Source organism: Nymphalis io, chromosome 21 (assembly GCF_905147045.1).
Source record: "Nymphalis io chromosome 21, ilAglIoxx1.1, whole genome shotgun sequence".
Classification (NCBI taxonomy): Eukaryota; Metazoa; Arthropoda; class Insecta; order Lepidoptera; family Nymphalidae; genus Nymphalis; species Nymphalis io.
The window spans coordinates 2,049,245-2,075,289 of record NC_065908.1 but is presented as its reverse complement, the minus strand read 5'-3'; the positions used below and the strand labels follow the sequence as shown (position 1 = coordinate 2,075,289).

General features: G+C 32.1%; 1 protein-coding gene across 3 annotated transcripts in view; it reads left to right on the top strand.

The window, feature by feature from the left end:
• The window catches only part of LOC126776836 (ras association domain-containing protein 10), a 133,838-nt gene that overhangs the window by 73,091 nt on the left and 34,702 nt on the right, over nucleotides 1-26,045 (top strand). The window contains exons 1-2 of one of the 3 annotated variants that reach the window (XM_050499675.1): nucleotides 21,333-21,397; nucleotides 21,638-21,665. The exons of 1 other annotated variant lie outside the window; for it this stretch is intronic. The gene's annotated coding sequence lies outside the window, so the exon portion shown is untranslated. Of the gene's footprint in view, nucleotides 1-21,332; nucleotides 21,398-21,637; nucleotides 21,666-26,045 lie in introns of those variants that run through there. One more of the 3 variants, XM_050499674.1, reaches the window with a different exon arrangement.

Below are 26,045 nucleotides of genomic sequence, written 5' to 3'. Positions count from 1 at the left end.
GCCTCGAAAAGCTCGTAAAGCCGTTGGTCCTGCGCCTGAACTTTTTCCGGTCGTGTCGGATTGCCGTCCCATCGGATTATGAGAGTTAGCGAATAGAGAGTGCACCTGTGCTTGCGCACACACTTGTGCACTATAATATCTCCTGCTTAGTTGCCGAATCTCTCTTGTGATTGGCCGCCGTGGCCGAAATCGGTCTGGAGGACATTATTATTCTAGAATGTACGTTGAATACAATGATTCTTTGGACGAATTGGTTTATGAAATAGATATAGATCAATATTCCATTTTCAAAATATTTTATTCGAAATATTGCAGCAGCATTATAAATATTATATAAACTACATTTAAAAGCAAATAGCTGCGTTTGAACATTGGCCAAATTTTAATTTATAATATCACAACATTAGGTAATAAATCACCAACTCCAAAGATACCGCTGCATATAAAATACTAAAATACTCATGTTAACCAAATTTTGTCTACTAAGAAGCATTTACATCGGAGTAATTGATAAAGTATACTTAAATCGATAGTTTTTTTTTCTTATTCTATTATCATATGATTTTTTTTAATAAATTTTATGTAAAAAAAGTAAAGTAAGGGTTTAGTTAATATCCCAATGCTGGGCTAAGGCCCCCCCTTTTTGACGAGATTTGGAGCTTATTTCACATGCTGCTCCAATAGGGGTTGGTGGGCTATACATGTTAAAGATTTGCATCCGATGCATGCAGGTTTCATCACGATGTTTTCCTTTATCACTGAGCATTTTGTGCTGAAAACACGAATTAAACACTTTAAAGTACAGCGGTGCTTGCTTGAACCCGCAATATTGTGTCAAGAGTCATCTGAAGGTCGAACTCGGGTCATTGTCGTCCCTACTGCTAACACAAACTGTAAACCTATTACCTCTATAGAGTAGATACTTTTTATTAGAATCTACTTTTCAACTTGGTGATCTTTAATGACGATTAAAGTAACTAGTAAAAAGTTTTAATATGTAAAGGCCTCTTTATAGGGAATCAACTATGATTTAGAGACCGTGTTACATAACGAAACATTACGCAATTGGTTAAATGCACATAAATGCCCGCTGAACCAAAGTCTCGTGTTCATTGACTAGGAAATTTAAGATATGTACAAAAGACCTATTTTTTGTATGAATAATTTGAAGGTTAATTATGATGTTTACATTTACATCGTTAAAATGTTCTTCTATTATAGGGGTTAATAATTATTCAGATCTATGGTTATAGATAATGTATAAAAATAATTAATTAAATTACAGAAGCAAGTTGCAGATATGAACCATTCTATTATATAGTATAAAATCGCCAAAGAAAAATTAAATACGGTTCAAAACAGTGTTACCGCTTGGCTTTTTAAAATGTCTTAATTGCCACATTATATTTATATACATATACACATTTACTTATAAATGTTGTTAAGCGTGATCAGTTAAACGATACGTTGTCTTCTTCTGTCAAATATCAAATCAATAATGACAGAAAGAGAGAAAGTAATGTATTAAGGTTATGAAGAAAAAAATTTAATAAAACAACTCGAAGTAATAAAAATAACCACCACAAAGTCAAACAAAGGCTGGTTGTTATTTAAATCGATTCAAGCTTTTTCCAAATTCCGGGAATCCCAAGCATCGTTGACATTCTGGATGTTCACACAGGCAACCTTGGCATGCAGGGTAATATCAATTTTATATATATTTAAATAAGGACGCATTCTACGTAAAATTAATTATTTATTTATAACAAAATCAACAAAGCTTATCAGAGTTTGTATTTATAGAAACAATTATTAAAAATGTACACAATTGGAAAATATTTCATTATTTATAAAAATGAAAAAAGGACTTGTTTTTAAACGCAAATTTAGCTTTTTTATTGATTCTACGTTGCAACAGTGTTGCACCTGTCGTGGTCACGACCTCACGCTATTGTATTCCATATTCAATTTGTACAAATGGATAATGTGCAACTGGTGGTAGAGCTTTGTGCAAGCTCGTCTGGGTAGGTGCCACCCACTCATCAGATATTCAACCGCAAAACAGCAGTACTTGGTATTGTTGTGTTCCGGTTTGAAGGGTGAATGAGGCAGTATATACAGGTACAGGTTGGTGGCGCATTGGCGATGTAAGCGATGGTTAACATTTCTTACAATGCCAATCTCTATGGGCGTTGGTGACCACTTACCATCAGGTGACCCATATGCTCGTCCACCTTCCTATTCTATAAAAAAAAAACGCAACTTAAAAACATTTTTTAAATATTTATATAGGAAGGCATCTCATATACGTTGTCACTGCAAATATTAATAAGAATTTTAGAAGATAATGTGAAGTATCTTTGCTTACCAGTCGATTTCGCTCGTGCGAATGACCGATCGTGCCCATATGTGAACAAAGCTTAAAAATAAGTTTTTCGAAATGTAGTTAGAAAATAAGTCGAAATTTTTTAGTTTGTATACATCAAGACATTGTAAATTTCTGACTCGTCGCTTTAAATTCTTCAAGATTACAGAACTAGAGCAGATTCCGGCCTAAAATTTATTTAACATGTCGACAATATGTTTTCTACTTTTTTAGAAATTGTATCTTTAGATATTTCCTATTTAGTGTACATAGGGAATATTTCACTTAAGTTAATAAAATAACGAATATAATCGATACTAATATTATAAATGCCAAAGAAACTCGTTCTGCCCGTCATGCATTCACTGCTAAGCCACTGAACCGATTTTGATGAAATTTGTTATGAACAAAGCTTGAACAAGTCGAGATGACCTAGTGGTTAGAACGCGTGAATCTGAACCGATGATCGTGGGTTCAAACCCGGGCAAGCACCACTGAATATTCATGTGCTTAATTTGTGTTTTAATTCATCTCGTGCTTGGCGGTGAAGGAAAACATCGTGAGGAAACCTGCATTTGTCTAATTTCATTGAAATTATACCACATATGTATTCTACCATCCTGCATTGGAGCAACGTGGTGGAATAAGCTTCCAACCTCCTCAAAAAGGGAGAGGAGGCCTTAGCCCAGCAGTGGGACATTAACAGTCTGTTACTGTTACTGTACTGTTGAAAGTAACTCTTTCTGTCCGTCACGCATTCACAGCTAAGCGACTGAACCGATTTTGATGAAATTTGTTATGAACAAAGCTTGGACCCTGATGACACATTCCTAACACTAAGGCGGGCAAAGCCGCAGGCGAAAACTAGTTAAATATAAAACTATCATATATATCAAACTAAATTAAAAATATATATATATTTCTACAGACATACAAATGAAACAACAAAACTACTTTTTTTTTAATATTTTGAATTATTTAATTATACCATTAGAATTTAAAAACTAAAATTGAAATCATTTATAACTTTTAAAACAATAATTATTTACTAAAGATATGTCATTGACATTAATTAAAAAGTTATAAATAAATGTTTTCTAATTTGATTACTTGTAACACATAAATCGATTATATCAGCTTGTAATCAGATATTTGGGTCATGGTATAATAATTATACCATTATTGAATATTTCTGCACTATTTAATGAATAATATACTGATCTAAATGATTGGGCTAAGGCTTTAGATTTTAAGAAGGGTTCCAATTTGTTCAATCACGATGTTGCAATGCGGATTGTATGATATATGACCGATTTTAGCGATCTAGTATCAGATATTTATAAATTCGGGACAAAATGTATGTTATAATAATACCATATGATATTTTTTTAGATATGTTTTAAATTAATTGTATATTTCAAGTGTTTTTTTTTTGTAATAAAAATCCATCGCAGTCTCATCTACTGTTCAATCAGCCGATTGAGAGAAGTGACATATATACGTACAGAATAAATAAATATGTAAATATGTTACTTTTATATAAATACAATACATCATTATCATAAATAGCAGTTGTCTGAAGGCATTTTTATTTTATCATTGTTCAATCAAACGTACACATTGTAACGAGTCTATACACATCAATAAATCGATAGAGGCGGTTACGTTTGTAGGCAATTTGCTTTAATAATAAAAACGCAGAGGTTCGAATGTGTAATAACACAATTTAGGTTGTAGTATGTGTTAGGAGCTTTTTCTTATTTCTATCTACTAAGCGCATGTCTGTCTTCTTCTTTGGAAAATTTGGAAGACATTTTTTGTGATGTGAGAGACGTGGTGGCCCATTGGTTAGAAGACTTAACTCTGTACTGAGTTCCGAGAGATTTTCATGCATTTAATATGTATTTATAATTCATCTGGTGCTCAGCAATGAAGGTAAATGGCTTTCACCACCGAGCATACAATTAAACTCTCATGACGGACTTGAACCGTGTTATTCAGTTTAAATAAAAGAGGACTATACGATTGTACGACTGATCGAGTAACAAACGTCCAAATAAGAAAACATAAATATTATACGCAAGTTATAAGCCTAAATAAAAGAAAAACTCGTGTTTGATGTTCTGGTTACCATGGGATGACTTCGCTGGTCCATTAACTAAAGCAATTTGTAACTTCGCGCTCTGTTTTAATGTACTTTGTGTTTCAACGCTTTGAGACTATGACGTTAATTCGATACAAGTTGAAATCGAGTTTTAATTTGATGCCTCTTAACGATTTTTGTAATGAAATATTTTACTGTAATTCTAAAGAAATATTTAAATTACATTGCGCTCTATTCAGACATTTCAATTTTAGAATTAAATTTAATAAAACGCGTTTTTTTGTCACAGAAAATATTATAAATATTTATAAATAATGTTGTTTGTTACTTGTTTTTGCTTTTTTTATTTAAATATTTTCTGTAACAAATACGTACTTATTTATTCAGAAATATTTCTTACAGATTCAGACAGAGTAGTGTTGCTTGGTGGTAGAATATATGATGAGTAGGTAAGCCAAAGGGCAAGTAAGTATTGATTGTAAATATGATAGAAACATTTTCAAGTATCTTGATTTGTTGTAAATATTTTTGCATGAGAATTGTATTCTATTTTGGAATCGCAAACCTCAGTTGTATGTATATAATTATAGGCAAGTTCGTGACTCGAGATTGGTCAATAATTTTCAATCATATCGCAATACACAGTTTGCGGTGTTATCATTGAGTCATCGTCACACGTCGCTGGAACTCGGATGCATTTTGCGCATCTCCGGTCAGCCCTACACACGGTTGTCACTGACACTTCTTTTTAAATTTATACGTTTTTTTTTGTATACATTTTTTAAATTTAATTCGTAATAGGCGGTCTGTTCAATAGGTCACCTGATGTTAAGTGCTCACCACTATCGAAGACAGTGCGAGTGTAGGAAATATGAATCATCGTGCCTGTAAATGACTGGCTCAATTACTCTTCAAACCGAAACACAATTTATTTATTAAAAAAAACATAATTTATTTATTGCTGTTTAGCGGTACAATATGTGATTAGTTAGTGGTATACACCCGATCCAGATTAATCTCAGTTGACTTTAATATATTGTTAACTAGCTACCCATCTCTACTCAATAGTATAACTTTATACGGTTATCAATAGCTATATCTCAGTATAGTACAGTACAGTAACAGCCTGTTATTGTCCCACTGCTGGGCTAAGGCCTCCTCTCCCTTTTGAGGAGAAGTTTTGGAGTTTATTCCACCACGCTGCTCCAATGCGGGTTGGTAGAATACACATGTGGCAGAATTTCAATGAAATTAGACACATGCAGGATATTCACGATATTTTCCTTCACCGTCAAGCACGAGATGAATTATAAACACAAATTAAGCACATGAAATTCAGTGGCCCTTGCCCGGGTTTGAAGCCACGATTGTCTGTTGAGATTTACGCGTTCTAACCACTAGGCCATCTCGGCTATATCTCAAGAATTATGCAATATATTAACATACTATTTTGCAATGTTCCCTCTGAAACTGAACTAGTAGTAGTGTGACCTGTTCGTTTTGGAGTGAAATCATCGAAAATCAAGATGAATATATATCTTTTTAATATTAGTACGTGTATGATTATTATGTTTAGTGTAATTCACTCCCGCTCTAACCATTTTCACGCAATAAAATATGAATTTTTTAAATGAAACCTAAATAAATTCATCGCTATACGCTGTCTTCCTCTAAAGAGACACGGTATGGTGAGCGTATGGCTTCAAGGTCTTTGATTGCAACGCTACTATATATAAAGTTACATCAATGAAACTTTACTACTGAAATAAAATAAAAATAGAAATAAATGACGTCACTCACATTAGTTGCAACAGTGTGTCTCGCAGTTTCGCAAAGCTGTCACGCAGTTTTGACAAGTGGGGCGACGTCGTTTCCGCCGATTGTAGTGTAAAATCATAAAGAAAGTGAAAAGTAAAAATATTACAAACGTGTTTTATTATTAGGTTTTTTTACAATTCGATAAATATTATAATAATTTTATGACAGATGTGTAATTTACAGCGATCATTCAGAATATAACATCGAAAAATTTATTTCTAACTTAGTAAAGTATGGCTTAGAATTATTGACCAAACGTACCGAACTAGCTTGCACAAATCCCGACCACCAGCGAAAATAGCATAATAAGCCGTAGCGATTTTAATTCGATCTTACTTCGTTAGTAAATTTTGTTAAATAAATTATAATTTTCTTTTAGGGATTATTTAATGGACACAAATTTATAATTAACATTTAATTTGATTCGATTATGTGGATGTCGAAATCTGATGATATATTATTTTTAAGCATTATTTTATTTTTTACATAATTATAATTATTTTTTTTATAAAACTATGTAATTTTAATTGTATTCAGTCTAAAAGTAGATTAAGAAAGAAGAGTGAGTGGTAAGAATGCGTGAATCTTAACCGATGATCGTGGGTTCAAACCCGGGCAAGCACCACTGAATTTTCATGTGATTAATTTGTGATTATAATTCATCTCATGTGTATTCCACCCACCCGCATTGGAACAGCGTGGTGGAGCTTATTCCACCACCTCCCTAGGAGGCCCTAGCCCAGCAGTGGGACATTCACAGGCTGTTACCAGATTAAGAATCCTATTATATTTGCATATCATTTTTTTTTTATATTTGCCGGGAGGGCAAATGACTCTACTCCACCTGATGGTAAGTGGTAGTAGAGTCCAAACGCGACGACAGCCAGTGCAGACGGAAAAAACGTTCTGCACTAGCCGCCTTCGCCTTGCCGGCCCGCAAGCCTCTTCACGCCTCGTTTGAAGGAACCCGGGTCGTAAGAGGAGGGGAACACGTGAGCTGGTAAGGAATTCCATTTTTTGGAAGTGCGACAAAGAAAGGAGTTGCCAAATTTCTTTGTTCGCAATGGAATTAATGTCACAGTTAGGCGGTGACATCGAGAACCAGCTCGCGTGGACTTAAGAAGGAAGGGGGAAGCAGGAATTAGAGAGAATAATTCCTCAGAGCACTCGCCGTGATACAGTCGATAGAAAGCGCTCAGTGCTGCTATCTCACGACGCAATTGTAAAGTTCAAGGGTGTTTGAGACCTTTACGTCGCCAATAATGCGTACGGCACGTCGCTGCAACCGGTCCAAGGCCTCCAGTAGGTACTTAGCGGAGCCATCCCAAAGGTGCGAGCAATATTCTACGCAAGACCGTACCTGTGTTTTGTACAGCAGGCACAGTTGTTGTGGCGTGAAAAAACGCCGCACCTTGTTCAGAACTCCGAGTTTCCGTGAAGCTGTTTTTATAACAGCCTCGATGTAATCCCTTGGACTAAGGTCGCAGCGAACGTCAATCCCCATTGCTTTGCATCACCAGCGGAATACCACAGAGGGAGGGAAGAGGGGAAAATGCTGACTTTTTCGCTGTGAGAGCGCATACCTGTGTTTTCTTGGCATTAAACTCAACAAGATTATCAGAGCCCCATTTGGCGATGAGCTCTAATGTTCTATCGAGTTCAATGACAAGATCCTTCCGCTTCTCCTCAATTTCAGCCCGCCCAGCCACTGCGCGTCCGTGGTATCCACCATGCACTGTACTATCGTCTGCATAGCAATGTATGTTCCCATGAGAGAGCATATCATTGATATGCAAAAGAAAGAGTGTCGGAGATAGCACAGATCCCTGGGGGACCCCAGCATTCACTACATAGAATTGTGAAGCGCAACCATCAACTAAAACACGAAGGCTACGCTTGTGTAGGAAGCTGGCAATCCAGGTGCATAGCTGAAAGAGAAGACTTCTGTGCCAGACCCTGTCGAAAGCCTTGGAGATATCGAGGCTGACAGCCAACGATTCTCCATGCTTGTCGATAGCTTCACCCCAGAGGTGTGTTACGTACGCTAGAAGATCACCTGTGGACCGTTTTGGTCGAAACCCGTACTGACGATCATTAATTAGACAGTGATCTTCTAGGTAATGGATCAGTTGGTTGTTTAAAATCCGTTCCATCACCTTACAAAGTACTGAGGTGATAGCTATTTACGACAGATTGTAAGATACATAAATAAAATAATATTTAAAGTAACTCAATCTATGCAAATAAAGATATTGAATTGAATAATTACTACGCTTTACCGGGAGATCCAGTACTTTCACTATGATTACAAAACACAAATACACAAGTACGTATTCAATGTTATTATATATGTAGATGAATGAAGGTGATATAATATCATATCAAACGATGCGCACATAGCTTATATATACACGTTAGTTCACATACAATTTCTGTAGAATATAAAACTGTTATTTATATTCCGATGTTATATTACAGTAACAAATAACATTTTATTTAAATATGTAGCGCGTGATTGAACCTGATTTATGTTTATTGATTGCTAGTAAAAAAATGATTATAACACTTACATTTTAATGAGTACCGTTAATTTATAAAGCCGATATAGTCCAACGGTTAGAATAGCGTGAATCTTAATCGATGATCGTGGGTTCGTACCCGGGCAAGCACTACTAAATGTTTCATGTGCTTATTTTGTGCTTGACGGTGAAGGAAAACATCTTGAGGAAATATGCATGTGCCCAATTTCACTGAAATTTGGCCACATGTGTATTCCACCAACCCGCATTGAAGCGGCGTGGTGAAATAATCTCTAAGCCTTCGTCTAAAAGATAACATGTAATAATTTCAACTATGTAGTCTCTTATCTCGTTAGGAGTTACAAGTTACTAAGAGTCACCTTTAGAAATGCTTAATTGGTTATATAAACAGATTTTGATTAAAATACATCGTCAAACGATAGATTAGTTTGGTTGCAACACTCAACTTCCAAAGATTTATAGCGATAAAGTTCAGTATAAATTGCTTTCGAGCAAAAACTGAACCATCCGTTTAAGCAACTCTCCACGTAAAGCTAGTGATTAGTAGCTATTAAAAAGCTATAATATTTACAGTAATTAGTGTTGTAAGGCCATATAATTAGACGTTAAAGAAACATATAAGTGTAGACTATAAGTGTAACAGGCACAAGGGACATAACATCTTAGTTCCCAAGGTTGGTGGCGCATTGGCGAAGTAAGCGATGGTTAACATTTTTTACGATGCCAATGTCTATAGGCGTTGGTGACCACTTACTATCACGTGGCACATATGCTCGTCCGCCTACCTATAAAATATATAAAAACCTATAAAATACTACCTATAAAATATATAAAAAAAGTACTTGGGTGCATTCATTTAAATATATTGTTCGTGCTTTTAAAAGATTTATGTAAATAAAACATTTCATTATCATTCTATTGATTAATATTGAACTATTATGAGCTTATTTTCTTTAATGGAGTGTTCAAAAATTTAAACTAGGGTGAAACTTTTCTATTACTACTGATGCGTGAAATGATAATGAAACGACATCTAAAACACGGGTTTTTATATTAAGCCGCTTTGGTATTACGCTTCGTTGATAACTCTACCAGCCTTAAGCAAAACGAATTGTTTAACTTCTATAAAATATCGCCTCATCGCCTTGCATTTAGTGCTCAGTTGGCCTCAAGTCACGATCCTGAGATAATACCCCATTGATAGGTATTTGCGTTACCGACGGATAATTTGTGTATTAAAATGCTTTAGATATCTAAGCCATAGGCATTGCTGTTATATATCAAAACATATCTAGTCAAGTTCGAGCGTACGCAAACTAAGGTTCCGTACAATGTTAAAATAATTATATCAATTTATTTTTTTATAATAGGCGCATGTCTATTACATTGGCGCTGTAACAAACGCTAGAAATTACCCATCCCCATTAGCTTTGCCAACGTTTTACCAACTTTGGAAACTAACGTGTTATGTCTCTGTATATTAAAGTAACACAGCTTGGGATCGAGATTTTTCTTTGCCCTTGTCGTATGCCAGTGATAGTTTTATGCTACATATGACTGTGACCAATTTCAGGTGTCAAGTCAACAAAACCAAACAAACTGTATTGAATAATGATTAAGCTAGTGTAATTATAAGCACAAACAACCTATTTACTAAATTTCACGTATCAGATATACATTGCTTAACATCTCTTTTACTATCAATGTGTATGCTATCATTTTAACATTTAAAATTTTAAAATTTAATATTTAAATCATTAAGTCCATGGTCATCTGATACAAAAAAAAATCATAAAAGATCTTTTTAAGAAACTGCTCCACACTTCTGGTGACCCAAGAGCTGGCGCTTATTTAACTCAAAAGCTGAGTCTAGCGGTGCATAGAGGCAATGGTGCCAGCGTCTTGGGTACAATGCCACAGGACAATCTTTTAGACGGCGTGTTTTTTCTATAATTTTGGAATGTGTATTTTTTTAATTTTAAATTTAATTACATATTTCTCCCAATTTATAAACTCATAAACGAAACCGACGTTTAAGCATTACTAATGATATTTCAAACGAAATCATTAATATTTCAATTGAATCATATTTACTCAACATAATTTGTGTGTTAGCGTGAAATTATAAATATATTCATTGCTATCTGTTCGTGTATTAATGAATTTGTCATAAGCACGTTAATTTATTGAACCGATAGTACTATTAATCGCTCCTGACTTTACTTCGCACTTTACGACGTAACAAAATGTTCTCACACTGACAAACTTATTACGAATATGGTGAATGTTTTCCAGGAACTGGTCGCAACTGCCTCGTTTATCTAACTAGCTTAAAAAGCAGATCGTAAGATGGAAACCTAGTCCAGGCTTTAAAATAGTTATTGAAATATTTGTCATATTTTGCTTTACGCTCCTGTGGGTTGGAAATTATGTAATGACCTTGGTCTTACGCCTGATCTCTCTTTGGTAACTTTGGATCACGTTCCCATCGGATTATGAGAGTGAGAAAAATAGTGAGTGCATCTGTGCTATTGCACACATTTACGCACTGTAATACCTCCTACGCGGCGTCTATGAGATTGTCCGCCGTCGCGCCTAAAATTGAATCAGATGGACATAATTTTGGCAAACTCCGCAATTTAAAAAAACTAACCTGTGATGAGCCACTATTTCTAAGCTATACTAATTTAAAAGTACTAAAAATGCTTTATCTTACTAATGTATAGGATCAAAAAAGGATAGCGCCATTTTTATTTCTATCAAATTCGTTTAATATATATTTATATATTTTAAGGATAAATTATCTAATTTTAATATTAAATTTATAAAGGAGTAGTTACTAAGTTTTATTCTTAAAGGACAACGCATACAAAACATTAATTATGAGCATTATAAATCTTAGTCCAACAGAGTGTATCTTTGTTATTATCTGTCACTAAGCACTGACATAAGACTTTTGTCATTAGCATCTTAAACATCTCATTCATCAGCATCTTAGTTTGTGCTTGCTTTGGCTTCTGCGATCGTGTGATTGAATCTCCGGCTTGAGTCCGACTTCATTCTTGTGACTTACAACGTAGGCGTTCAATCTTCATGATCTTAATGTTGTTTGGCTCAAGGTATACTTCATGGATATATATTATAATATTAAAACTTATACAACTACTAATATTATATTATTAATAATCTATTATATTATATCTCTAATAAATTAAATCAAAGTTTGATTAATGTGTTATTTTATAAACGTGCGATACAAAATAAAGTGGAGTGCGTGGATTAAATTAATAGTTTTCAATTCGTAGAAACATAAAAAATAAAATTGTTATGAAAACAATTTTATATTTCTCAATAGAATTTGGTTAATATATCGGAACAATGACGTAACCATATAACTGTATACTGTAGTACTGTAGTAGTCGATATTATTCTTATTGTTATTGGGCCGGTTGGGGTAGTTGGTAGATCCTTTCACGCTGACGAAGGTTTTGGGTTCGATTCCCACCCAGAACAGACACCTGTGTGCATGAACATGTCTGTTTGTCCTGAGTCTGGGTGTAATTATCTATATAAGTATGTATTTACAAAAGAGAAGTAGTATATGTAGTATATCAGTTGTCTGGTTTCAATAGTACAAGCTCTGCCAATGTCCCAATATTATTATTATTATCGTACGATTATATAGTAATTTTAAATTGGTAACGATATCTTATCGAATATTATAAAAATGTTTATGAATTTAATTTATAAGAAAACATTATTATTCAGTAGTAATTACCAGTCATGTTGGCTTTAAATAGACCATTAGTTAGACGATTTAATAATAAAAATATGTGATACTATTGCTTGGTTAAATCTGTTTTGTATTTGAAGTTATGGAATACAGTAGATTACAGTAACAGCCTGTTAATGTCCCTCTGCTGGGCTAAGGCCTCCTCTCCCTTTTGAGGAGAATGTTTGGAGCTTATTCCACCACGCTGCTCCAATGCGGGTTGGTAGAATGCATATGTGGCAGAATTTCAATGAAATTAGACACGTGCAGTCCTCGCGATATTTTCCTTCGCCGTCAAGCACGAGTTGAATTATAAACATAAATTAAGCACATGAAAGTTCAGCGGTGCTTGCCCGGGTTTGAACCCACGATCATCGGTTAAGATTCACGCGTTCTAACCACAAGGCCATCTCGGCTATTTTAATAACGTTTAATTATTTTTATTTATAAATAACTATTTGGGTTTCACCTAAATATTTATCAACGAATGTTTGATGCAACCTTATGATTAATTGTCAAAAAGTATATTAAGCATTCCTCGAAAATGTAATGTATATGACTTTCATTTAGCACACACATGTACCATTTTGTATCGAATTTTAAAGTTATATCTGATCCAACATTTGTTTCGAAGCGTTGAATATTTTAAAGCTATGTTCACGAATGACTTTGTTCGACTTAATTTTATGTAAAGATTTAATTCTATTACTTCACTCTGGTGTCTTAATACGTCGATATCACAGCTTCTAAAGCGTTTAAGATTATCTCGCTACGTATATATTAATTAACCCAGTTCGTGTACATAAACTAACGGACAAACGTTGGTATTATGCAAAATATTTGTATTATTGAAAACGAAACTTGCCTTTTATCGTTTAATATACAATTTAGTTTATTAATTTAGACATGTCACATTTGAACTTAAGTTTAGTGCGTAACTTTATTAAGCTGACGTTGAACAAAAATTTGTTATTATTTTTACATAATACTTAAAATTGACGCATTTTTTTAATACATATTATTGGTTTGTCTTGCATTTGATGACTATCACGTCTAAAAGACAATAATGAGGTCTAGTCTTTTTGCGCGCTTGTCTACAAGATGCCTGGACACTCTTCTCTTGAAGGTCGCATACCAGAGTCCGAGTTCTTACGATTTTTAAGAAGTATCATCTTAAGTATCTACTACTATTGAACTTTCACTTCCGAGACTTTACGTCTTTAACCATCTAAACAAAAGCTCTACGATCCGTTCTCAGTGCTGTAACATTGGTGTTGTAAGGCTGACGATCCCGGTATTAAGTTTTAATAAGGTATTAAGTTTTTTGTAAAAAATACTCAGTAGCAGCCTGGAGTTCTACACTAACTTACTTTTATCACATCGATATAATACTGTAATTAGTTAAGAAGTGTAAATAATGTGGCTCATAAAAAAAACTAATGATACAAAACACAACAAAATAAATATTAATGAAGGGCACGTGATTACAAATTTAATATTGATACTTTTATTTTTATACATATAATTGTTCGGTACGTGTTTGTCACTGGTGGTAGAGCTTTGTGCAAGCTCGTCTGGGTAGGTACCACCCACTCATCAGATATTCTACCGCAAAACAGCAGTACTTGGTATAGTTGTGTTCCGGTTTGAAGGGTGAATGAGCCAGTGTAGTTACAGGCACAAGGGACATAAAATCTTAGTTCCCAATGTTGGTGGCGCATTGGCTATATAAGCAATACTAGACATTTCTTACAATGCCAATGTCTAAGGGCGTTGATGACCACTTACCATTAGGTGGCCCATATGCTCGTCCGCCTTCCTATTCTATAAAAAAAGAACTCGTCCTAAACGACTAGGTAGATTTATTTTTTTGTGTGTGTTTGAGTTTGATAGATTGTTTCGATTGGATGTGGTAGGCGTTGCAATCGGGTTCAAAGATTTAAAAAAATCTTAATTCAATCGTACAAAGACAGGATGGGTAGCTAGTATTTAAAAGGAAATGCTTAAAAAAGTAACACGGCACTTACGCAATTAACATTTAAAATACACAACGCATTTCGTTTAATTTATAAAAAAAATTAAATGAAATTATCAAAAGACGCCGCCGTAAATTAATCATTAATCAATACAGTTTAAAATTATTCCCCCTTTTTTAAAGTTGGATTACGGGATTTCATGCGGTTTAAATGTTTTCTTAATAAGATCATTTGCAATCAACGAATGAGACTGGTTACTTTTAAAACGCATTTCTTATCTCCTATTTATTTACATTAGTTATGTGAATTCCGCACATACATATTTGTGTTTATTATTTTTTTTCAGCGTTTAACTTTATAGAAGATTATTTTAAAACTATAATTTTTATATATACACATTAATTCTTGATTTCGTCAGTTTTATGCTTTTAGTTTATTGTTGAAACTCAGTGTTGTTATTGGCATTATTGTTGTGGTACAGGTGGTAGCAGGATTCTAGAGTACAATCGACGTTAATTACGTAACGGATATTTAATAATAATAATGAAAATAGGTTTTATGGTGTATTAAATAAGAAACATTTTGCTAAACCTAATAAAATTAAACATTAGTATAATACTAGGCGTTTTGTCGATTTTCATGACAAAACGTTAAATTCATTTGAAATTTATTCGTGTAATGGAAATAATGTTGAGTTTTTGACATTTTCATTTTTTGTTATACTAATTACTGATGGTAGGGCTATGTGTCAGTTCGTCTGAGTAGATACCACCCACTCATCAGATATGCTGATTGGCGGTAGAATAGGTGATGAGCGATTGTTACCTACCCAATGTGTACTACCCACCAAAAGATTAAAAAAAACTATTTAATACTATATTTTTAAATTTGCCTGTTAGCGTGAATCTCAAACCAAGGCATGGACCTCTGAGTTTTATGTGCTTGATTTGTGTTTATAATACAAATTATGTTAAGTGACTGAAATTCTATCGCATGTGTAATGTGTATCCTGGTGCAGCTTGGGGGAATGTGCTCCAAACTTTCTCCTCAAAAGGAGACCATTGCCCAGCTGTGGGACATTTGCAAGCCGCTGCTCTAATTTTACTTTTTTATGTGTGGATTAAGTTGAACTTAAAACCAGATCCATTCTGCAATCTAGCTATAATAAAAGCCTGGTTTAAAGAAGTTTTTTTTTCAATTCAATTAAGTACATCCTTCTTTAATCTTAATTAAATAAAAAGGACACTTTAATAAATAAAATGTGTAAGACCAATTTAAAGACATATGTAATATAATAATAATCATTTCATACAGCGGTTTTTACGTTTCATAATACACTAGCGATCCGTCCCGGCTTCGCACAGGTGAAACTCTTATAGTTCGATAACATTCCTTCTGAACCGGAGAAATTAGGTATTCCGAGGCACGGTCGCGGAATGATTTTAATTACCTTTGGGCTAGTATTAAAAATTTCTTGGAAGAAAAAAACAACAACTTTTAATATAACGACTCAGGATTGAATTTGCAGCAGCTCGCTTAGGGGTTTATTCTCTTACGGTAGCATGCGCAAGCGATACCCTGGCGCTCCTCGTTAAGACGGAAAGGGTACCGCTGCTTTTTAGTGGGTATTCCGATGTTCGGGGCGCTTGGAAGGGGTACTTGGAATCCGATACAAAGCAGCGATTAAAAATTGTAATTACAGTTTATTTATTTTATTAATATACATATATCAATAAGCTCACTGGTAAACGGGCCACGCGATGGATACAGGTCATCACCGCATATATATATATATCTTTTATCTGTAAGCAGTATTAACTCCTTCCCTCTCAACGCCTATACGACACCATTAAGAACTAAGTTGTTATATCCCTTGCCTGTAATAAAATTACACTGGCTCACTAACACAAATTCGTTTCTGAATTTCGATTTACTATTCTCACAAACGAATTCACGGTAATAATAAAATAATTGTTAGTTCATCGAAAACGAGTATTAAAATCGGTAGTATGTTATTATAACCTATAAATAAATGATACAATTTGATAATGTGTAGAATAGCGTCTACAGTAAGAAAAATTAATATTTTCTCTTTCAATTATTAATTTTAATTTTAAACACCAACTAGGATATATTGTTTTTTGTATATTAACTACATGCTTATTTTAGTAGTAGCTTAATTGAGTTGATTTCCCCGTTGGTCTAGTGGCTGGATATAAGGTCACAGATCATGAGGTCTTGAGTTTAAGCCGCAGGTCGGGCCAATAAAAAAATATTGAGTTTTTTGTCGAAGATTCTCAGTAGCACCCCGGAGTTTGGAAGTTGAAAGTGTGCACTTCCGTGCCTAGAAAATTACATAAAACGTTGGTCTTGAACTCTTTCCGGTCGTGTCAGATTGCAGTCCCATCGAATAAGATAAGGGAATAGAGAGTGCACCTGTGTTTGCACACATACTTATACGCTATAATATATCCTGTGCAGTTGGCTTACTTCTCTCAAGATTCGCCGCCGTGGCTAAAGTCTGTCTGTCAGGCTGTCAGGAGGACATCATCATCAATTCATTAGTTTATTTCTCTGTTTATGTTTAATATTATTTATTTTTTAAATGAAACTGTTCATTTGAAAATATTCCGAATGTTATTTTATAATTGAGTCTTTGTTACTTGAATAGATAAACTATTAGTATTATTTTAAATAAATACCTATAAAAATTTACCAACAACTTTATCAAGGAATTCAAGTCGCCTTACTCATATTAAAAATGCATGGTACGTTGTCTGTTACTTAATCGATACTTAAGTATCGGTCGAATTACAAGGTTTCGAATGAAATTTACAATAGAAGTCGATTATGACGTAGAATAGGATAAAAAGGGTGGGTAAATAACAAAATTATAATTTAAAGAATATGCATTTCGAAACGGGCGGTCACATCTTGTGAATATTAAACAGAAATCTTAATATTAACTAGTAAAATATTTTTGCGTAATAACAGTGCTATTAATCGACTTTATTAGTTCCTTAAAAGCCTTTTTACCAAATACTTATTTAAGTATATCACGAACACTTTTGAGTGGTCATTTTACAATTTTAATTTTAATATAAAGTTATCACCGGGTGGGAATACGCGGTAGATTCTAGCAAGAAGAACCGGCAAGAAACTCAATAAATACTTCTTTTAACAAAAAAAATGACATGACACAATCATATACTTTCATTTTTAAAATTCTGTACGGTATAATAAGTCTTGTTTACTAAAAAATACATGGGAATTATGCTAATTTTTCTTTTTTTGTATAGAATAGGAAGGCGGACGCGCAAATGGGGCACCTAATGGTAAGTGATCACCAACGCCCATAGACATTGGCATTGTACGAAATGTTAACCATCACTTACATAGCCAATGCGCCACCAACCATGGGAACTATGTCCCTTGTGCCTGTAATTAAACTGGCTCACTCACCCTTCAAACCGGAACACAACAATACCAAGTACTGCTGTTTTGCGGTAGAATATCTGATGAGTGGTTGGTACCTACCCAGACGAGCTTGCACAAAGCCCTACCACCAGTATATACATTATATAATAATTCTTAAACGTTAAAAGTTTGCCTATTATTGCTTGTTAAGAACTAATATGAAGAATCTTTTAAAAACACAAATTTAGCATACAGAACCCTAAATATGCAAAGAGCTTTTTGTGGTCTCAATTTAATGGTAATTCAAGAAAGATCTCATTTTATCTGATGGCTTCAATCAGATACATTTTGGTGTATCGGTTATTAAAAAGGTTTTAGCCGTTGTCATTAGTACCTTACTTATTATATCATTAAGGTTAAAAACTATAAAGTAGAGGAAATATACAATAATACTTATATATTAACATGACTTATATATATTAACTATATTAAAATGGCTGTAATTTTGTATTAAAATCAATTATTTATATAGAAGTGAATATTGATGTGCATGCGGGCACGATGGTGTCATATTATATAACATAGTCTTCACAGAAGATAGGCTTGGTGTGCAGTCTCTGGGAACAGCTCTCTCAACTCAACTCAACTTCCAACCTCTATAGTAAAGGAAGAAAAAAATACTTTTTTCCGGCTAAAATTAATGTATTTTCAAACAATGCTTTATAAATAAATATTACATATCGATCAAACTATATCAGATTAATACGATTATACCGCGCTAATCCCCCATATATCCTAACTAAACTACTACTAATATTTTAGAAATATTTACAAGATTTAAATAAGGCACGGCAAAAAAAAAAAAAGTAAATTGCATTTAATATTTACAGTAAACGCTTGACATTAATATGTTATTTATTTTAACGTCGATTAATGCTGTGTCTCAAAATAATTGAACAAAAGGCTTTTTTAACGTATTTATTAACTCTATAGATATTTTAAATAAATTCAATAGAACATGAATTAGATATATCCTTCATAAATATTTTATGATTTAGTTCTGACGTAGTATTTTGATAGTATTTTAATTTGTCGATTATTGTTATTATCGCAATAAATAACATAAATACTTAATACCCCAATTATTTTCGAAATAAATTTCCTAAACGTCACAATTGGTTTAGCGGTTTCATTGTCAAAACGCAATGGAAATATAAATTTACAAGCTATAACTCGTCTATAGCATTCCTAATAAGATGAATATTTTAGCATATTTATATTTAAAAATATAATTTAATATGCATTACTACGATCTGATAAAAAATATTTAAATATAGAATAGGTTAAACAAATCAAACAATAACAATAATGTCACATAGTTATTATCTGCATTTAAATAAATATAAAAACTTTTTACAATTGTACCTACATGTAGAATGGCTTATCTAGATATTAAAGTAATTGTATTCTAGAATTCTTTTTTAAAACATTTCAAACCTAGCAATTATAAGAAGAATTATTTTCTATCGAATATAATTTCCATAGACAATGCTGATATCAGATATGAAGTAAATAAATGTTTGCTTTTTATGGACATAGATTACTATGTAAAAAAGCTTTTAAAGCGAACGAACGTATCGTTTTCTGGCTTGCGTTCGAAATTCAACCATTTTATATACACATATATGGAATAAAGACTTGTCAATTATATACGTTAAATTCCATTATTTACGTTAAATTATATAAAAAGATACGGTCTCGTATAGATTCCAAGCTGTGTTTATAATATAGCAAGCAGGCTAAAAACGTATTTTAAAGATACCCATATCCATAAACTAAAAAATAAAAAAATTGACCCAAATCGTCAGACCATGTATTTCACACTAAATATTTTATAATATTATAATGTAATATATAATATTATCAACGCGCTATATATAGGCTTCTTATATGTAAAGTTTATGCCAACAATGGCAATACTTAATTTGGTTTTTGTAACTGCCCCTAAAAATTAATATACAGAAAAAAATACGCCGTAAACTATTTTTATAAGCTAAATGACGAATACGTTTCTTAATTGAATTTACCAAGGTTACATAGGGTATGAAATTTACATAATTAAAATACATTTTACCTTTTTTATTGAACCTTCAATAAAATAAAAGTCAAGAAATAAATAATAAAAATCGTAATAAAACAGACTTAATATACTCTAAAGTAACATACATAAAAATATTTATATAATTATATTAATCATATATAAGTATAGTACTAACGTATATATTTATACATTTTTTCCTATATAAATCGAACTGGCATGCCGCAATGCGCTTTATACTTTTCAAATTGCTAGTGACAAAGTTGCTGAGCGTTATCATGAAAGTTATTTTTATCAAGCTAAACCAATGATACTAAAATATTCTACTCTATAATCATATGTAAAAATATCTTAAGCATATAATTATTTTACATTGTATACAAACAACGGATAATTATATATCGGAAATATTTCTCGTGAAATCTCCATTCATTAATGACTGACCTACTAAGCCGATATACCTAAAACTTATACACAAGAGATGGAGTGGTGAAAGGCTTAGTATATTATATTATTATATAAGCAGTTGTGCTTCGCAATTTCACCCCCTGTAGATTGTGGACGTGAAAAGCGCGAAATACATATTCGTGTTAAATTATATGTTACATGGAGAAAATAAAAAATAATTGAATTACTATGAGTTTAACGTTCTAGAATTTTCTGTCTAAATATTTAAATCCGCGATGATATAATAAAATTACATACCAATATTAGAATAACATAATATAGGATACACCTAATTAGAGAAATCTATGCAATAATTCACAAATACATATTTGTATAAAGTCAAGACTAAAATGACAAAAAAACGATTGAACATACTATCGCGATTTTCATTCTAAAAACAATTCATCAAATCCAAGCTATAACAACGATATCACAGTATGTTATTTATATACAACGAGCACGTACGATGTAAATCTAATATATTATTAAAGCTTTTATATAAAATAAAAGAGCGGTATCGATCTGAACGATTGTTCTTGAAAAGACATGCCCAATCAATCATTCCGTGTGCTACATAATTAATACGATGTATTTCGAATCACCCCAGCAATTTGTCCGTTGCTGTGAATAGGGCCTTATCAGACTATCATGGAAATAAGGGTAGAAAATAATCAATATTTTGCAACCCCACCCTGCAACGCATGCGTGGTGTTAACCACCAGGTGGTGGTGGTACGATACCGTGTAATGGTGGATCCCATGCTGTTATACCACACACCATTCGAACTCAGCAGGCCGAGGTGGTAGCACACCTGACGACGGGCGCGATGGCTGGGAAAACCAGCAATTTGAATCCGCCATGTAAGTTTGAACTTATATTACGATTTATATAAGATTTCTCGAATATTACCCAACCATTTAAATAGATCACTTGTTCGGTCGTGCTGTTATAGTGATTACACCTTTTACATTTGTTATATTTATAATTCGTGTTTTTTATTTGGTATTATTTTAATACTTATTAAAAATTGAAATAGCCTAAATAAATCCATTGCAAGTGTCATCTTTATTTTATATTTAATTTTTTTTTATATTACGCAGAACTCACTGGTTTCCGGAGTGGCGATTGGTAAGAAGCAGTCTTTGAATAAAGCTTATTTTTTAAGTTACCACGCTGTTAATTATTTAAATAAATACATAGTAAAGTGTAAAGTATACCGTTGACGTGTACTAACATTTCTATGTACATAATACTTAAATAAACATGCTTCGTAAACACACGCTTATTTGTTTAATGCCTCCATCCATATGTTAAGCGGGAGTTCTATTAAGGCGAGCACCTTTATTTTACAAACTTATTTTTAAATATTCGTTATTTCTTTTTTATTTATACCGTCGCTACTTAAGTGTTAGTCCCTACATAATTATAAAAAGAAAAGGTAATCAACTTCTAAATTAAACTAAAATAAATAGCATCTTTTTAAATTTAAAAATAAATTTCTGTTAAAAACTAAAGCAAGCATAAAACTAAAAACATGAAATAATATAATTAAAAAAGTTAGCTCATAGGACTATATAAGTTTCGTTTTTTATAGTTCGTTAAATAAATAAGGGTCGGCAGGACTTGCAATTTAATTAACTTCGGCCCTACCTTTGTTTTCGCCCTATTTCCCACAGGGATATACATAAAGGGCGAAATTAAATTAATTAAAATGGCATTTACACCCCTCAAATATCGCACGATCACATATTATATCGAGTATAATGGTCTAGTGTTAAGGTGATAGTACCAATTTGCCCACCAAATCCATCACGAAGGTAAAACACAACATTGGTGATTATTTAAAATTTGTATTTAAACTTAAATATATCGAGAATTGTAGTGGAATATTTATTTGAAGTTTCAGAGAACTCATACACGAGTAGCGTTTTACACGACTAACGATATGACGTTGCAAAATAATTAAGCCGATAAAGTATATATTTTTGAGCTTACGAAAGATTAATTTGTTATCTGTAATTAAAAAAAAAACGAAATATGAGTTTAAATAATTATATATTTACTTCTTAAATTTAACAGCTGCAACGGCACCGTACTTTAATCTTGAATCTAAACATTTTTCTTCCCTGTAACACGACACAAATGAGTAAAGTACCCGTTTATTTCGGAAGTATCCTCTTTTGAGGTTTTGATATCAGTATACTTAGCGTTATCTATCACTTAGTAAAGTTCGATGACCTGACATAATGGCAGCAACTCCAATTCAATGGCTTTCGTCGCAAACATTGCTTGCGTTCTTAAACTGAAATCGAAACAATTTTAAGCCGTTAATAAAACGATTACATATTCAAAACCGTTAATGTAATTATTATAGCTAAACATAAACGAATTAATTCAAATCATTTATAATATCAAGTACGAGTTCGCCCTAGTTCGGAAAATAGATTTTCTGAACAAAAATCGACAAGAAACTTGATGATATTTTAGTGGAAACAAAACTCCTAGCCACAGATTAACAAAATATACTGTCGCACTAACTAGAAAGAGACAAAACGACTGACGGTTGTGCGGTCAATACTTTATATCTGTTGTTTATTAAAGCTTTTTATCAATATTTCTTTTAAAGATGAATAAGAACGACTACTACTGTCCTTTTTTGACTTTTGTGTTCATGCCTTTTTGAGTTTCCTTTATATATATATATATATATATATATATATATATATATATATAATAAATTGCTCCGATACATTCTTTATATTTCAATAAATCCGCTCTGAACTATAGTACAGTATCCGGTTATCGCAAATATATGAAGTGATCAGTTTTATTATCATTGTGTTCATAACTGTCGTTTTTTTTTAAATAATACAAGCAACGGTCAATTTTTGTTTAAAAAAAATATCTTTTACCTTATTTATCAAGTAATGATCTTTTTTATCTATATTTTTTTCTTAAAAGAAAACAATAAACGCGACAGATACTTCAAGCATGAATATTAGTGACAATGTGATTAAGAAATAACGTTTTTTTTTTCAAATTAAGAATATTAGAATACCATTATAAACTAGAATATTCAAACAATAATATCATATATGATTTGAAAATTATTTAATACCATTTATGGAATACAAAAATTTCGATAACAATCCAAAATCAGACGAATCAAATTTAATTAGTTTTAGTGATATTTTGCTTTTTAGTGATAATATTAGACGATAAAATGTATCTAATATTAAAATTTATCTTTTGACAATAGTCTAGATCGTAAATTAAAATTATAAGTGAGGCGACACACTGAACGAAAAACGCATATCTATATATTGAATTATTATTTATAACGAAGAGTAAATAGAGACTAAGCAATGAATAAATACTGACGTTCTTCTTTCCCGTTCTTATCGTTATTATCTATATTTCTTGGATTATTAAAAATTAATATTTACTCCCTAATTCATTTCAAACCAAATTAAGTAGTTAGTAGTTTGTAACTTATCAAAATCGATATGAAATTATATATATGTATATAAACTACTAGATTTCGTAGGTATTTGATTATAATAATACCCTTCCTTGGGGATCAAGTTTACTTTATAATAAATTGCATTAAAATCGGTGTAGTAGTTTAGTCGTGAAAGCATAATAGACAGACAGATTAAGAAATAAGGTTTTAATAGTGCACCAGTGTAGTTTAAGTATATATAGTTTTCTGTATTTTTAAATAATAAGTAAACTCAAATTAATTAATTCAAACTAAAACTTAATTTTATATTACCTAAGTGATATTTAGGGAACTGCCCTATAGTTTAAAAAAAGCTCTAATTGAAATAATATTTCCTTTGTAACACGGTTTACAATTAAATATCTGTTTTTATGAAAATTATTGGAACATTAATAAAATATATATTATTAAATATTTTTAAAAGTTGCTTTAATAAGTAAAATATACCCATAAAAATATAATATTATATATTTTAAAATTTAAATAAAAATGAACATAAAATTCTGTGTTATATTGCCTGTGTATGTGCACCTTTAGTATTTTTATCGTAGGCGGCGAAACACGTGCCGTTTATTGTCGGTCAATATAATTTACGATGTATCCTAATATTCTTATTTCATGTTGTGTGGAACTACCCACGCTTTCATTAGAGTGCATTTGATGTATCAAGATAATGATAATTTTTTCCACAAACACTCAAAAAATGTACTATGAAATTTAACAGTTGAATAAAATAAATTCAAATTTATATATTAAAAAATATTTATTCAACATATAATCATTCCAATATCTTATTTATTGTAAAAATATTTTAAAATGACAAGTTATTTTACTAAGCGTAACCAGAAATTAAGTTTTAGTAATTATAAATAAATAAATCAACTACAAAAAATGTTCTAATTTCAAGCATTCCTCTCAGTGTTTCACATAACTAAAATACATAATGTTTATTTAATAAACGAATAAATTACACCAAATATAGCCAAAACATTACATTTATGGTTAGATAAAGTCATTCCAAATAATAATAACTGTAACTTTATTAGTATTGTTACTTAAATAATTTAATGACACGCCTTTCTTGTCAATTTAATTTTGCAATGATATTCGAGGAATGCCTTTGTTTATTAAAGTAAAGTATAGGAACAAAATAGGATACAAATGTGTACCATAAAGACAACAAAGACAATTATAAAGTCTTTATTAAGATGGAATAACAATTTCTTATTACCTGTTTATCATAGAATCTCTGTTACGTTTCTGGAGTCTGTGCTTAAACTTGCACACTTATTAATCGTACGTAAAGCGTAACTTAGGTATTTTTGGTTAGAGATAGAATAACTGGCACCCAGCGGATGGTACCTATCCAGTTTTGTAAAGGTAATATCTTCTTAATTATATCATAATTTCAAATATGTTATTTTGATTCTTAATCGTTTATATGTACATAGGTTTATGTGATTACACGTATTATTTTTTATTTATATATCATATGCATATATTTATATATAACATGATCAACAAAATAATATAATGAATGTAATTTTGATGACACGCAGTGGCTCTTGGGTTTTTTAATATATTTTTAAAAGAACTTTATATCTAATTTTTATGTTAAGCTGTAATTTTTTAAATTTATGTACTAAAATGATTTACATTTAAAAACCTACTAGTTTGTACTATGAGCTTCAACAGAAACGTGTGTTAAACTTTACTTTAATCGTGCGTGTAGAACTTATTTAAAACACGCATTGAAGTTAAAAAAATACAAAAATAATTGTATATATTAAACGGAACACGTTTTTTGTAATATATAAAATTTCTCTCGTGCTAAACGCTACTATAATATATATATCTCGCTACTATAATAGCCTTAGAAGTATTGGATATGCGACTTTCGTTAAGGCAGCCCCTTCCACATACCGTACCGTACCGTAACAGCCTGTGAATGTCCCACTGCTGGGCTAAAGGCCTCCTCTCCTCTTTTTGAGGAGAAGTTTTGGAGC